The 14,408-nt window shown below is 44.9% G+C and overlaps 1 protein-coding gene across 4 annotated transcripts in view; it reads left to right on the forward strand.

Moving 5' to 3' along the window:
- The window catches only part of ZNF516 (zinc finger protein 516), a 228,310-nt gene extending 214,433 nt beyond the window's left edge, over positions 1 to 13,877 (forward strand). Inside the window, exons 5-6 of one of the 4 annotated variants that reach the window (XR_015727570.1) lie at positions 5,181 to 6,237; positions 6,723 to 13,877. The gene's annotated coding sequence lies outside the window, so the exon portion shown is untranslated. Of the gene's footprint in view, positions 1 to 1,206; positions 4,350 to 5,180 lie in introns of those variants that run through there. The other 3 variants (XR_015727568.1, XR_015727569.1, XR_015727571.1) reach the window with 3 other exon arrangements.
- Positions 13,878 to 14,408: the final 531 nt, after the last annotated feature.

Here is a 14,408-nt window from a genome sequence, read left to right on the forward strand (position 1 = left end):
AGACAACACAAGGGTACAGAGCACAGGGGTCACTGTGGCGAGAGGAATCTGAGCTGGGCAAGGATTTATGTGGGGGCTGAAGATGTGGAATAGCTAATGGATTCAAATAAGACCAGTTGTTTTCTGAGTCGTCCGAGGCAAGTGTCTGCTTACAGGTGTCACAGAAGCAGAAAGAAGCGACAGGAAATGCCCAGAGCTACAGTGTGGGGACAGCAGGAGTGGCGACAGAGATGGGAAAGTGCAAGGCCCAGGACTCTTTCCACCAGCATGGTTCCAAAGCATTCCAGCATCAGAAGGGGACCCCAAGCAATGGAAGTTGTTCAAGAGAACACGCATGAGGGAGGTCTCACGTGGAGACTGGGGATCCGCCTGACTGTGCTTCAGAGAGGATGCCGACATCTTGTCAAGGAGAACATTATAATCCACACCTCCCTCCCCCCAAAGGAGCAGTTCGACAAATAAAGAGAAACGGTCTCTCTGCACATATTAAGGAGTTGATCTGTACACGAGTTAACGGTTCTTTAAACTATTGGTTATACGTAGGGCTTTCTTTGTAATTCTTCATAATCAGTTGATTCATTTTTGAAGTCCATAAACAGAAGTGAGTCAAGAACTGGGAGAGCAGAGGGGCACCTGGGTGGCTCAGTTGGTTAAGTGTCCAACTCTCGGTTTCAGCTCAGGTCATGATCTCAGGGTTGTGGGATTGAGCCCTGTGTTGGGCTCCGAGCAGCATGTTGAGACTTCTTAAGATTCTCTCTCTCTCATTCTCCCTCTGCCTCTCCTCTAACCTCTAAAAAGAAAAAAAAGAAAACTGAGAAAGCAGAGCAAGCAACTAAATTGTCTATAGTAATTTTACCATCAAATTCACCAAATGCCAAACACTTGACTTAATGACTAGGTAAGGGTCACCCTCATCCTCTTTATTAATCTCAGCCCTGAGCCCCCAGTTATCCGACCTGAGCCAGAACAGACCGTGTTCCTTGTGTGGACTTTGGAATTTCACACATGTTCATGAAGGGAAGAGAGACTGTTGTATTGAGGAATTCTCCTGACCAATGCTGTCTCTTTGAGGAGGGCCCTGCAATTGGTCAATGAGTCTTTCTAATTAATTTACACACTAGAAAAATTTTAATACTCATGAGTCAGAGCAAAAAAATCGAGGGATTGATCTTCAAAATTAAAAGCTTTTTTTTTTTTTCTCTTCAGAAGACACTGTTGAGAGGAGACGAGCCACACACTGGGAGAGAGTATCTTTAACACAAATATCTGATGGAATATTAGTATCTAGACTAGATTAGTCTCTCGTGGCTTCACAAGAAGAGAAACATCTCGATAGAAAACATGAGCAGATTTGAAGGAGCCTTCCTCAGACAAGATATACAGATAGCAAGTCAGCCCATGGCATCATCCGTCATTAAGGAAATACACATTAAAATCATGGTGAGGCATGAGTACGCACCTGTTAAAACGGCCAGCAAAACGACAGCATCAGGTGCTGGTGAGGACGCGGAGCAACTGGAATTCTCATACGTCGCTGCCAGGAATGCAAAATGGCGCCACTGCTCCAGAAAGTGATTTACTAGATCCTTATAAAGTGAGACATACACTTATCCCCTTACCCACCCTCCCATCCCACGCCTACGTATTTATCTAAGAGAGATGGAAATATACGCCCACACAAAAATCTGTATATGTTGAGTTGGAGAGGACAGAATACCCAACTTTGAGCAATGAATGGTCAGGGATTATATGCACGTGCATGTGGTTTTGTTCATAACTGCCCAAATCTAGAAACAAACCAAGTATTCATCAACTGGTTAATACACAATTGTGGAATACCTGCCTAATAGCCCCAAAGATGAAAAGAACGCACTGCTCACGTGTACATGAGTCCATGGAAGCCTCTCCAATGGGTTATTCTAAGTGAAAGAAGCCAAGTTCAAGAGGCAACATACTCTGTGATTCTGCTTATTTGAAGCCTTGGGAAAGACAGACCGGTAGAGACATGAGCATGCTGGTGGTTGCTAGAGACCATGGTGGGGGGAGTTTGGCTACAAATGGGATTGAGGGGGATGGAAATGCTTCATGTCCTGGTTCTGGTGCATGCATTTATTGAGATTGATACTTGTCAAATGATACCTCAACCAATCTGACTTAGAACCTGAAACAAGAGGAAACACAGGGATCTTTTAATCTACCTCAGTAATCTTGTTAGCTCCACTATTTTTGTGCGGTTAAGAAATGGCTGATTTTGTGATAAATTTATACAGCTTCTTCCGAAATACATCTCTTCTAGTCAGAAGCGTGTTTCCTATTACCGATAAAACAATAGCCAACTCATTGAATGACTTCCATTAGACAGTACTCGCTGCTGTAAGTCTCGAGGGATATTTTCACCATTACTTTGCAAATTAAAAGAAGGAAGTCAATGTAATGGTTTTGACAAGACGCAGCCTTAAATAACTGGGGATTTTATAGAACATAGACTTGGTAAGGCCCGACACATTACAGTCTGTGGGTTTATTGGCTTTTTTCCCCCTTTTTCATCATTAAGTTTTTGAGATTTAACACGACTTTGTTCTGTGATTATTTTTGAAATTTCCTTTTATCTATATAAATGGCTTTAAACATGTTTGTAAAAAGAAGTGACACTGGGTGTAGAGTTTGCCATTTACAGAGTGCTTTCATATCCACTTGGTTTTCTCCAGCCGCTCCAGTGCTAGGCCTAGAATCTTCCTACACTAACTTTAAAGAAGAGGAAGCAGAAGCTCGAAGATACTAAGACTGTTCCCAGTTAATGAGCAGCAGGGCGAATGCTTGAACTCAGGCCCCTTCAGACCAAATCCCACGCGCTCATCCCTCATTCTCTGTCCTCAAGGTTTTTAGTGAGTACAGACTCTCGGTGCAGGAGGTCTGAGGGGAAGGAGAAATGACCCTTGCCCTGGATTATTTCACATGGAAATGACCGTTTAGAGTAGTCTTACTCTGAGGTAGGCAAATGGAAGACCATCTTATTTGAATTTAAAGGTTAACTGGAGTTTATATGTCCGAGAAGAGATATAATGGAGGGTTGGTAATTAGATGAGTGAACAAAAGCAAAACCTGTGTGTGTCTGGTTCTTGGGGAGGTCATCAGACCACAAAGTGCTCATTGTCATCACGCGCGCCACCAAAACTGTTACTGCCATCAGGGGAAGAAGAAAGAAATCAAATAACCCAAGGCACTTTGTCCAGCTCTTTCAACAGAAGAGCTTTATAATACAGAGTGGCTATTATACCCCTTTCAGCTTCTCTGCACTGCTTTTATAAATAGGATGTGCTTCCCCATAAAGAGTATAAAGGCAACACACTGCATAGGCCTTTGTGAAGCCAGGTTTAGCGAGGGCAGTGCGGGACGCCAGGCAGACCCCCTCCCTTGGTCACGGCGTCGTCCCAGCCGAGGCACCTGCCAGGGGGACACCTGGGGATGGCCACCTTGCCGTCCTGAAGAAAGGAAATAGATGCAGGTTGACTGGACCCAGAAATCGGGCAGAGGAACACGAGGAAACCAACTCGGATAAGATGAGCGATCAGAAATGATTCTCTGGCTTGTATCTGGGTCACGGGGTTTCCTGCATCTTCCAGTCTTGCGTTTTAGCTGGCCTACAGTTCTCTCTCTCTCTCTCCCGCTCTCATTCTTAAGCAACAAAAGACGTTTTCTGTAAACCGAAGGAGGAAGTGCAGTTGGCCCACTCTCTGGCTGATGTACCCATGTGTAACTGTAGGGTTTAATTTTGCTTTACATTAATCAAATAACAATAAAAGCCATAAAAACCCCACTAAGAGGCATTTTAACTTAAGACCCAGTGCTACCCACCCAGGGACTTTCCCTATTGTCTTCTCCAGAGCCCCTGTAAAAGCAAGTAGATAGCAACAGAAAGAAAGAAAAATTGAACCACTTTTTTTTTTTTTTGCATAAAAAGGGAGAAAACATGTAATAAATTAAGGGTAGTGGGAGTGAAATCAGGCCAGAGGTAAACGACGTTTAATTGTGTGAGCGGCTCTCCCTTCTGGTCCCTGCCAGCTGCTGCTGTTGCTGCTACCTTCCTGTTTTAAGATGGAAGCAATGATGGTAGACACGTGCAGACACACAAAAGAACCTATTTGGACTGGCATGTCAGCTCATCTTTATCAAATGTTGCACAGGTATATTTTGTTGCCATGCTTCATTACCCCAGAATGGCATGCCTGAAATGTTTGTCTCTTCTATAAACCCAATAGCTTTCCCAGCCAGGCACATCTGACAGCAATAGACGGGTGTTTCTTTCGCAGGCATGGGTTTGTAAAGGCCGGGCAATTAAGGAGAGAGAGAGGGGGAGAAGGAGGGGGGAGGAAGAGAGGGAGGAAGGGAGAGGGAGAGAGGGGAAGAGAGAGAGAGAGTCGAAGGGGGGAAGAGAAAGAAGGAGAGGAATTTATGTAAAAAATTAAATGTCTGTTCTGTGCACCTTTTCCACGTCCGGAATAAATAAAGAACACATAGAGAGCTGCGTAATGAATCTGGACTGCGTTTTAGAAAGGGTCGTTCCCGGGGATTGGGAAAAAATCTTATGTAGACATCCAGGTGGCTGATTTAAAAGACAAAGTTTTGAAAATAATTTACGTGGAGCAAAAGGAGATAGGGCAAGTGTCGGGGAGAAGGGCCACGATGGTCAGCACGACGACCCTCACCAGAAGTGAAATTTGGCCTCTTGCACACGTAAGACTCCTGCACCAAAATCCACCAGCTGCCTTCCAGTAGCCTACTGGAAAATCAATATTTTAATCCTGTGTGATATAGATTAAGTTCTTGGGAATTAGAACTGGGTAGGCCTATATTTTATGTTTTCCCCCTTAGAGCAACTGTGGTAATGGCTTTTGCAAATCAGAGAAGGAGGCATGAAGATCTGACGAAGTGGCGGGGCATTCGATTTCCAGCCTTTCTTCTGGGAGACGGTGCCCGTTGGATCCCACAGGCTCATGCGCAGCCCCACGGACGGGCCCCAGGGCTGTGTCACTGGGCACTAACTCTGCGCTCCTGGCAGAACTGTTATTAACCAGGACCATCACTTGCTCTGCGGAAAGAAAGAAAAACAGTAGCGGGTGGGCAATTTCAGCATGGGGGTTCCCAGAGAAGCCATAATGAGCCCCGTGTTCTTTTTGTAGTTGTTTTGTCTTCTCCAGGAATGACGGGATGCAGGCTGATGTCTGGACAGAAATTCGCAGAACCCTTCACAGCTGAGGGGGTGTTAAGCTCCATAAGGTCTGACCCAAGGCCATCCAGCCAGGTGTGTTTCAGGTAAGTTCAGAATCTTTTCGATTTGAGAAAGGCGCCAGGGGGCGTGCGTGTTTGGTACCCAGCAGCCTCTCGAGGAGTCAGGCCAGTGCTCCAGAATCAAGGGCGTGAGTCAAATGCAGGAATCTTCCATCTAAATGGGATAAATAGGTCAGCCGGTGGAGGGGAGGTCAGATTTTGTCGCCAAAGGAGCTATGAGTCTTTGCAGTGTTCAGACACTTCTGGATTGTAGTTGCGCGTAATGGGTTGTAGCCTGTACTCTTAGTAGAGAAACCCCTCCGACGTTGCTGAAGTGCCTTGGCCTTTCGGCACTGCTAACCCCAAAGAACGCGGCAGGCTCCCCGCGCAGGGGACAGCGCACCGCAGTGGAGCAAAGCTGCCCTGCGAGGGACGTTTTCCCCACGAGCCTACGTGCCGTCACGCTAACTGCACCCGAGTTACGGGGCAGGAGGAGGGCGTTGCTCCGTGGCGTGCGGAGGCGACCCTAAAGGAACGTTTTCTGTAGTCTCCAGACACGGTAAGCTTGCTTCCACTGCTGCTTTGGTTTGTCCTTGGCTTGCCCTTCCCCAGGAGAGACACCTGCACTCGTCCGTCCTCTGGCCCCGGGCATTCAGGGCTCGAGAGTGCGGACACCCCTTTCCTCCAGGTTCCTGAGGCCGGTCAGCCCCGCGCTTGTAAGTGACAGTGTCCGAGCCGACAACCCGAGGGTCACTACCCCACGTTTGCCATCGGCTTGTTTTATGTTCCATCGTGCCCGAGGCACAGTTTCCCGTGAGTCTACCGTCCTTCCCGAGCAGTGCGCCCCCGAGGCCTGGTTCCTGTGGCCTCACATAGGTCGCATCGCCACTCTGGGCCACGGCTTTCTCGTCCGTGGGCCCCCTCTGAGCTGTAGCGGCTTTTGGCTACTTTTCCACTCCGGCAAAAAAGGTATGTTATATTTTCCTTTTTCAAGAATTGAAAAAGGCCGAGTGTGTGAGTGTGTGTGTGTTGAACCCCCTGCGGTGGAAGAGAAACACATTTTTGTAATTTATGAACAGTTCTGGATGGTGGCCTAAGTTTAAATCCTGGGCTTTCCATTAAAACTTTGTAAAAGACTCTATTTACAGCCCATCAAAGAAACACACATCCCAGATCCTGGGACCGCACAGGCCATGAATGCTGTATCGCAGCAAGTGCCTGACAGTCTCCTTTTGGGAACATCACTAAATGTGGCTTCACACAGAAGTGTCTCCAGAACTCTCTCTGTGGTCAGTTTCAGGGCTTCCTTAGGCTGCGTTAATTAAATGCTCACCAGAGGCAGAACAGTACCAGGAAAAACACAGGTAGTGAGTAGAGGGCTTGGTGCTAGATTCCAACGCTCCGAAAACCAACCCTGTTTGCTGACTTCATTTTCAAGTTGTCTGTATTCACAGGAAACGACGTGGGAAACCAGTGTGAGATCTTAAGAAGCCTTCCGAGGACGGTGGGGGAGATGGTGTGCCTGGGACCGAGCCCTCCAGCCCCAACTCGCACGTCCCCGCCCCGGCTTGCATGTGCGGGCTCTGCTCTCAGGTGACCGGTGCAGTGACCCCGACCGCAAGCGCCCTGAGACACCTTCTTTGCTCTCCTGGCGGCGTCCGCCCCCGCCCGGTCCCGCCCAGCGCCGACCACTTCTTCCCTCTCCCAGCAAGCCAGCCGTGTGAACTCCAAGGGGAGAAGAGGGGAAATAGAGTGCCTGTTATTTCATCCAGCAGAAAAAAGAAACTCCTCGGAGGTGAATGATCGATATTATTATAAGCGAGGTGTAGCTCAGGGCAGGTGAGCGGTGTGTTAATGAGACGCCCCCTCCTGCTTCCTGACAGATGACTGTCATTGTTCAGGCGCGCGCCGCCGTGATTGATGGCTGGGTCATCCTGCCCTGCAGTTGGAGCGCACGGTCTTCTTTCTTCTGTTGGTGTCTCTAATCCGCTGACCTGAGAATGACCCAGCCGAGGTGGAGCTGAAATTAACATGCCATTTTCTCTGGTTAAATTAAAAAAAGGGGGAGTGGGGGCAGAGGAAGGGAGGAAGAGAAAATCTGAAACAGAGACAATGTGCATCGCTCAACAGCAAAAACACGAATCCTGCAGCAAGTCCCCACGGTGTCTTAGGCTAATACGTTCCTAATAAAGATTGAAAACATATGTGAATGCTCACTTATGTCATGTCAGTTTAGGCCGTGCGAAGAGACACTCTATGTCTTCTCTGAATGCAGGAGGGACGGTGACACGGCGGCTCGGTAGCCGCCGTGTGCCCGCGTCGCTGGGGTCCCCTTCTGGTCCGCTCCCTTCTGCAGTCAACGCTGTTTATTTACTGAGCACCCATCCTTTGCCAGTCACTATTCTGCCTTCCCAAAAGTCTGTTTTAAAAAGTATTTTCATGCTGCACGTTGACTTCAAAACGTAGCAAATCGTAAAATATTGGAGCTGGAACGTCCCAATAATTTCATTTTGCGTAGGAGTCTAACATCCCAACCCTGTGAGGTTGTCTGACTTAGGCAGCTAGTTAATAACAAGTTTGCAGCAAAGCCTTCTAAATACTTCCTCTTGATTTTCTCTGGAAGATGGTCTTGAAATGGTCTCCCCCTCCCTCCCCAATTAGAGAGGCTCTTTCGCTCACTTTCGGACAATAGTAACTGGTTTTTATTTATTTATTTTTGATATATATACCCTTTTTGGGCTATATAGTTTAACACGGTAATAATTGGCTGATTTGTATACTTCAGAAGTAAGGAGAATGTCATGATTTCATTAAACATCCTGAGACTTTTTATATCACTGTGATAGAATCCCGACTGCGGGATCTGTCTAACGTTGTGAAGGTGTTACCTGGCCTTTTTATGTGTCCCACCTCAGTATTACTAGCAGAACAGGACACGTGATTTTAGGAGGTGTGAAGGTGGCAGCGATGTCTATCGGAAAAACCACACCGTCTTTGTGCACTCAGGCAGCTTGCAAGATAAACACTCCGAATGGATCCACTGGCTGCAAACTAGTAACAAGAACGGAGGAAGCAGTGTTACTACGATTCTGGATGAGCCTGTGTCCCCCCACTTGTAAGAGAAAGATGATGTTAGTGGCACGTTATGGTAGGCTTACCATAATCTTTTAATCATTGACCTTCCTCTAAGCTGACCCATATGGGCAGTTACCCATTACATGGTAAATTTGGCGACAGTGCAGTTTACAGATCCTGCGCCTTTGGAGATGAGAATTACTCAAAGCGAACACCGCGGAGTCCGCGTCGTGGGTCCGTGTGTGAATGGATCTGTAGATCTTGCCGTACATTTATTTTGGATTTTCTGAGACAGTTCTGAATTCAAGTAATTTAAAATTTTTCTGGTAAAAGTGATTCACTGACTGTATAATGAAATGATGAATATTTATAAATTAGTGCATCAATCAGAAAAAAGTCCGCTGTTAGAAGTAGTATTCCAAGATTTGGTTCAGAAATGGTCATGTTAATTCTGTAACAAATTGCCAAAGTGTATTATCCTCAGTAGGGAAGTTGTCAAGATTCTACTGGTATCTGAGAATCATTTATGATTGGGACTTCCGATGAGATCCAAGGAGGTTCTCGTTTGCCTCGATTTCAGGAAGCATTTAACACATGTTTGTTGGTATCTCCTGTGTCTCGGGCACGGTTTATCCACATCTACAATTAGCTACGTGGGAAGTCTACCTGACCTAAGCAAAGACAGGTAAGAGCCGGCCAGGATGAGGTGCTTGCATTTCTGTGCGTTGCAGCTAATGAGCGGTGGGCCCCAGGCTGGAAAACTTGGATGTGTAGGCCCCCTTTCTTCCTGATCTGCGGGCCCCTTATCCGTAATATTGGGGAGTGGAGGAAGATCTGTCGAATCTCTCCCACATTCCATAATTCTGCCCCGCGCACCACTCTGCCCTACATCAAAAGGCCGTAAGAAAGAATTTGTAATTAATGAGCTACTGAGGGATATTTTGTCCCTTCTGGATTAGAAATACAATCAAAGTTACCAACATTCAAATTTGTAGTGAATATTGGGCACGAGATTGAAACTCACAGGGTATGTAATCTATTTATGTTTGGGCTGGAAGCTGACTTTTTTCATTTCTGGGACAAGCCACTTAATCACATTTGGGTTAAAAAGCGCGGACCAGTGAGGAGAGGACCCACTCGGTAACAATGAGCGCACAGGCTGTCTTCCTGATGGCATGGCCTTGCATGTGCCCGCTGATCCTTGATGCACAGACTCAGAGGAGAAACCTCAGATATGAGAGAATGAATCTGTCAGATCCATTTTTCTTCTTTTTCTTGAGGGTGAATTTATTTTTCATGTTTTGAAAGGAGTGTGTGACCATGTTGTGACAAAGTCCTTTTTCCCCTGGAATCATATTTCCATTTTCATTTCTAACGAAGCACATATCTGGGTCTCAGTATCTCATTGGTTCATCTCTCTCTGTCCTAACAATCCTTTGCATTTCAGACTTGATGCCAAAGGAAGAAATGTTGTGAATGCAGCTCATAATGATGATGGATTACAATGTGAGGAATCGTGGCCAGCGAGTTGGCCAAATTACCCGAGCCTGCCGTGGTGCTGACTTGGGTCTGAATTATGGAGAAGATGAATTTTGGAATCTTTTCTGCTCCTAGGACAATGAATAAGCTTTGTTGGTAGACTATAGAAGCATTGTAGGAAACAGTGGTTCTGTAGAATTAGAAATATAGCAAAGTGGGGGCTGGCGAGATTTGGGCTGGCGTCCAAGAGACCAGAAGAACGCACAGACACAGGAGGGAGGTGGGGGAGGCAGGCGGCGCTTGTGGGGCCCATCCCGCAGACTCTGCCAGGCACTCAGCCCCCCGTCCTCCGTGCCAGCATCCTTGACCTCTGCCTGAGGGGATGCCTGGCCCTGCAGAGACCACAGACTACCATCGGCTCAGCTCTCAGGGACACCAGACAACTCTGTTTTCCCTCCCGGATAACAGCCTTTTTCATGACGCTCCTTGCACCTTTAAACCCGGTCAATCTGCTGAAGACTGTGCGTCCCTTACAACTGCTCTTTCAACAAACAACTGCTTACACAGAGACAGTCGGACGCCCTGAAGTGCACCTTTGAATATTTGAGCTGCGTCCATCTTGTCTCTGACCACCTTGCCATGGAGGCCGCCCTTCTACGTGTGCCCTACACCAGCTCCCCTCACTCCTGGGGGTCCTTCCACGAGCTGTCCTCTCCAACTGTGCTTCTGTTTTTCTCTCTCCCTTAGATGGCTCCTTCCTCTCGCCATTTTCTCAAATTCTTTCCTCCTATCAAACCCTGTGTTGGCCACACTTTTGCCCTGTTCTCTCCCCTCATTCCTCAACTCACTGCCTATGGGCCCTCGCCACCCCCGCCCCAACCCCAAACCATAAGGGACATGACTTTCCAATGACTCTTTCCCAACAGGACATCTCTGAAGAGCCTGCTGCTGTTGACCGCCTCAGGTGGGCTTCCTGGGGATCTAGCCAGTGTTTACCCAACGTGATCTACGTGCCAGGCATTGGGCTAGGTCCAGAAAACAAGAGCGAGGAACTCACAGTCCCATCCTCAAGCGGTTTATTGTTTAGCAGCTGGATTCTGACAACAAGTCGAGAAATCATAACACAGTCTCATGGGGCTGTGGTGGTGGCGACGACCGCGTGTGACAGAAGAGCCATTCATCATGGGGACTGTGCTGAGCGTGGCTCCCCCTCGCTTGGTCTTCACTGATTTCTTTCAACTGTGTTTTAAAGTTGTTCAGTTTATGGGTCCTGTATATGTTTTGTGAAGTTTATATCTAAGCATTTCATGTTTTTTGGATTGATTGTGAATGGTATTGTGTTTCTGACTTCGATTTCCCCTCACCGGGAATATATCCAAATGTATCCACTTCCCTGTGTTGATCTTCCTGCAAACTTGCTGAATTCAACTTTTACAATATTTCCTATGGATTCTTTGGGATGTTGTAGAAATAATGAAGGAAATACTGTCATCTGCAAGTAGGGATAGTTTTGTTTCTTCCTTTCTATTCTAGATGTTTTATATTGGTGGTTTTCTGGCCTTACTGAAGTTGCTAGAACTTCCAGGAGGATGTGTGGTCATCCCAGGCTTGTCTCCAACTTTAAAGGAGTATCACCGAGTCTTTCATCATCAAGTATAATGTTAGTGCAGATTTTTTGGAGATGTTCTTTATCAAATTGAGGACGTATCCTTGTATTCCTAGTTTTCTGGAGGTTTCTCTTTTGTTTCATTTTGCTTTTTGAATCATGAATGGATTCCACATGGTCAGAGAACATACTATGTATTATTTCAGTTTTTTAAGGTTTGTTTTCTATTCCAGCATATCAAGATACGCTTCCCCCCCTCCCTTGGTAACTCCCCCAGGAATGTTTGGGGAAAAAATCCTAAAAATGGATATTCTGCTGTTGGGTGGAGTGTTCTCTATATGTTCTGTTGGTTGGTTTTTTGCTCAGAACTGTATCCACGCTGACTTTCTGTCTAGTAGTCCTATCATTTGTACAGAGTGTGGTCCTGAGGTCCTTAACTATAATCGTAGATTGGTCTGTTTCTCCGTTTAGCTCTATCAGGCTTGGCTTCATATATTTTGAGGCTTTGTTGTTTGGTCCATTCCCATGTAAGATTATTTACCTTCCTGTCAGATGGGTCCTTTTATCCTTATGTAATGTCCTCCTTGTTTCTTTCTTCTCTGATAATTTTCTTTGCTCTCAAGTCTACTTTTTCTGATGTTAATATTGCTACTCCTGCTCTTTGGAGATAAATGTTCGCATGATATCTTTCTCCATCCTTGTACTTTCAATCTATCTATGTATTTGAATTTGGAATGAATTTCTTTAAGTAGCATATGGTTGGGTCCTGATTTTTTACGCACCGTGTCAATCTCTGCCTTTTACTTTATGTATTTAGACAATTTACCGTTAAACCTGTATTGATACAGTAAGGGTTAGATCTTGTTTTCTGTTTCTTTCCTTTGGTTTTTGGTCCTCTGTTCCTATTTTCTTGCCATCCGGTGGGTTACTTAGGACTCCATCTTGATTTATTTATAGTGTTTTTGAACGTATGTCTTTGTATAGTTTTCTTGGTATTTACTCTGAGCGTTACGATATACATACGTGACTTATCGCAGTCTACTGGCGTCAACATTTTACCACTTCGAATGAAGTGTGGACACTTGACTTCGATGTAGGTCCCTTTACTTCTATAAGTTTCAGTGAAATTTTCTTGAGTGTCTGATTATCTTATAAGCTTTGTTTCAATCATCACATATTATTTAGAAAATTCACGAGGAAAAGGATAGTCTATGTTCTCATACTTCTACTCTTTCCATTGTTCTTTTATCCTTTCTGATGCTCCAAAATTATTTCCCCTTCTTCTTCCTCTTCTCCTTCTTCCTCTGCATCTTCTTTGCCTTCTTCCCCTTCCCTTTCTCCTTCCCCTCCCCCTTCTTCTTCTTCTTTGTTTCATTTTCTTGATGCTTGAAGGATTAACTTTAGTCATGCTTTCAGAGTTGATCTCTAGTGAGGAATTCTTTTTTTTTCCCCTTTCATCTAAGAATGTTTTTATTTCTCCTTCATCTTGAAGAATAGTTTTACTGGTTGACAATTCTTTCAGCACTTGAAAAACATTGTGCTGCTTCCTTCTGGCCTCCATGATTTCCACAGAGAAAAATCTCTTGTCACTTGAATTCATGTTCCCCTCTAGGTAATGTATCATTTCTCCTTAGTTTTCAGGGGTTTAATTATGATGTGACTCAGTGTAAATTTCTTTGGAGTTACCGTATTTGGGTTTTATACAGTTTCTTGAATCTGTAGGTTTGGGCATTCACCAAATTCGAGAAGTTTTCATACACTATTTCCTCAAATATTCTCTTAGCCTTGCAGTTTTTCTCCCCATTTCTCCCTGAAATGATATGATGTGAATGGTCTTTTATTGGCCCCATCTGCAGTGTCAGTTCACTTATTCATAGTGTATCTTCTCTCTGTTGTTCAAACTGGGTATGTTTCATTGATCTGTCCTTCTGTTCACTGATTCTATCCTCAGTCTTCTCCAGTCTACTGTTGAACACCCTACTATTTAAAAACATTCTGTTCTTGTATCTTTCAGTTCTATTATTTCCATTTCGTTCTTCTGTATGACTTCTGTTTTTCTGCTGACATTCCTCTCCTTTTTCATTTGTTTCAAAATATATTGTAATTGCTTTTTGGAGTATTTTTTTTGTATTTGTTTATTTATTTATTTTTAAATTTTTATTTAAAAATTTTTTTATTATTATGTTTTTATTATTATGTTCAATTAGCCAACATATAGTACATCATCAGTCCTTGATGCAGTGTTCAATGATTCATTAGCTGTGTATTTTTATGATGGGTACTTTAAAATTCTTGTGGCGTCTGGGTGGCTCAGTCGGTTAAGTGTCTGCCTTCGGCTCAGGGCATGATCCTGGGGTCCTGGAATTGAGCCCTGTGTTGGGTTCCCTGCTCAGCAGGAGTCTGCCTCTCCCTCTCCATCTGCCTCTTCCCCAGCTCCTGCTCTCTCTCTCTTGCTCTTTATCTGTAAGAAAAATAAATAAATAAAATCTTTAAAAAATTATTGTGAGATAATTCTAACATCTGATTCATCTTAGTGTTAAAATCAATTGGTTGACTTCTCATTCAACTTGTGATTTTCTGATTTTTGGTATGATGGGCTTTTTTTTTTTTTTTTGTATCTTGGTTATTTTCACTATTATGTTAGGAGTCTTTGAGACTCTTTAAAATATTTTACATTAGAAGAGAGTCCTCTTATTTAGGCTTTACATGTAGGTTCTGGTCTGTCGTTGTAGGCTGTGGTTCCAGTGACGATTTAATTTTCATCTCTGTGGTGTCTTTTTGGTCTGCTAAGTTTATTTTGTGTTGCTAGAGGTCAGGTTGTTTCCTATCAGTGCTGCCTGAGGGGGCAGAGGACAATTCCCCAGGCTGGGCCACCTGGGATTTCTAGGTAGAGGAAGAGAGTCTGACCTGTGGGGATAAAGACATTTCCCATGTCTGGCCACTTGTTATGGTAGGATGCCCCTTACTCATGCTGCCCCAT

Source organism: Ursus americanus, chromosome 19 (genome assembly GCF_024610735.1).
Source record: "Ursus americanus isolate L20-20 chromosome 19, mUrsAme1.1.p, whole genome shotgun sequence".
NCBI lineage: Eukaryota > Metazoa > Chordata > Mammalia > Carnivora > Ursidae > Ursus > Ursus americanus.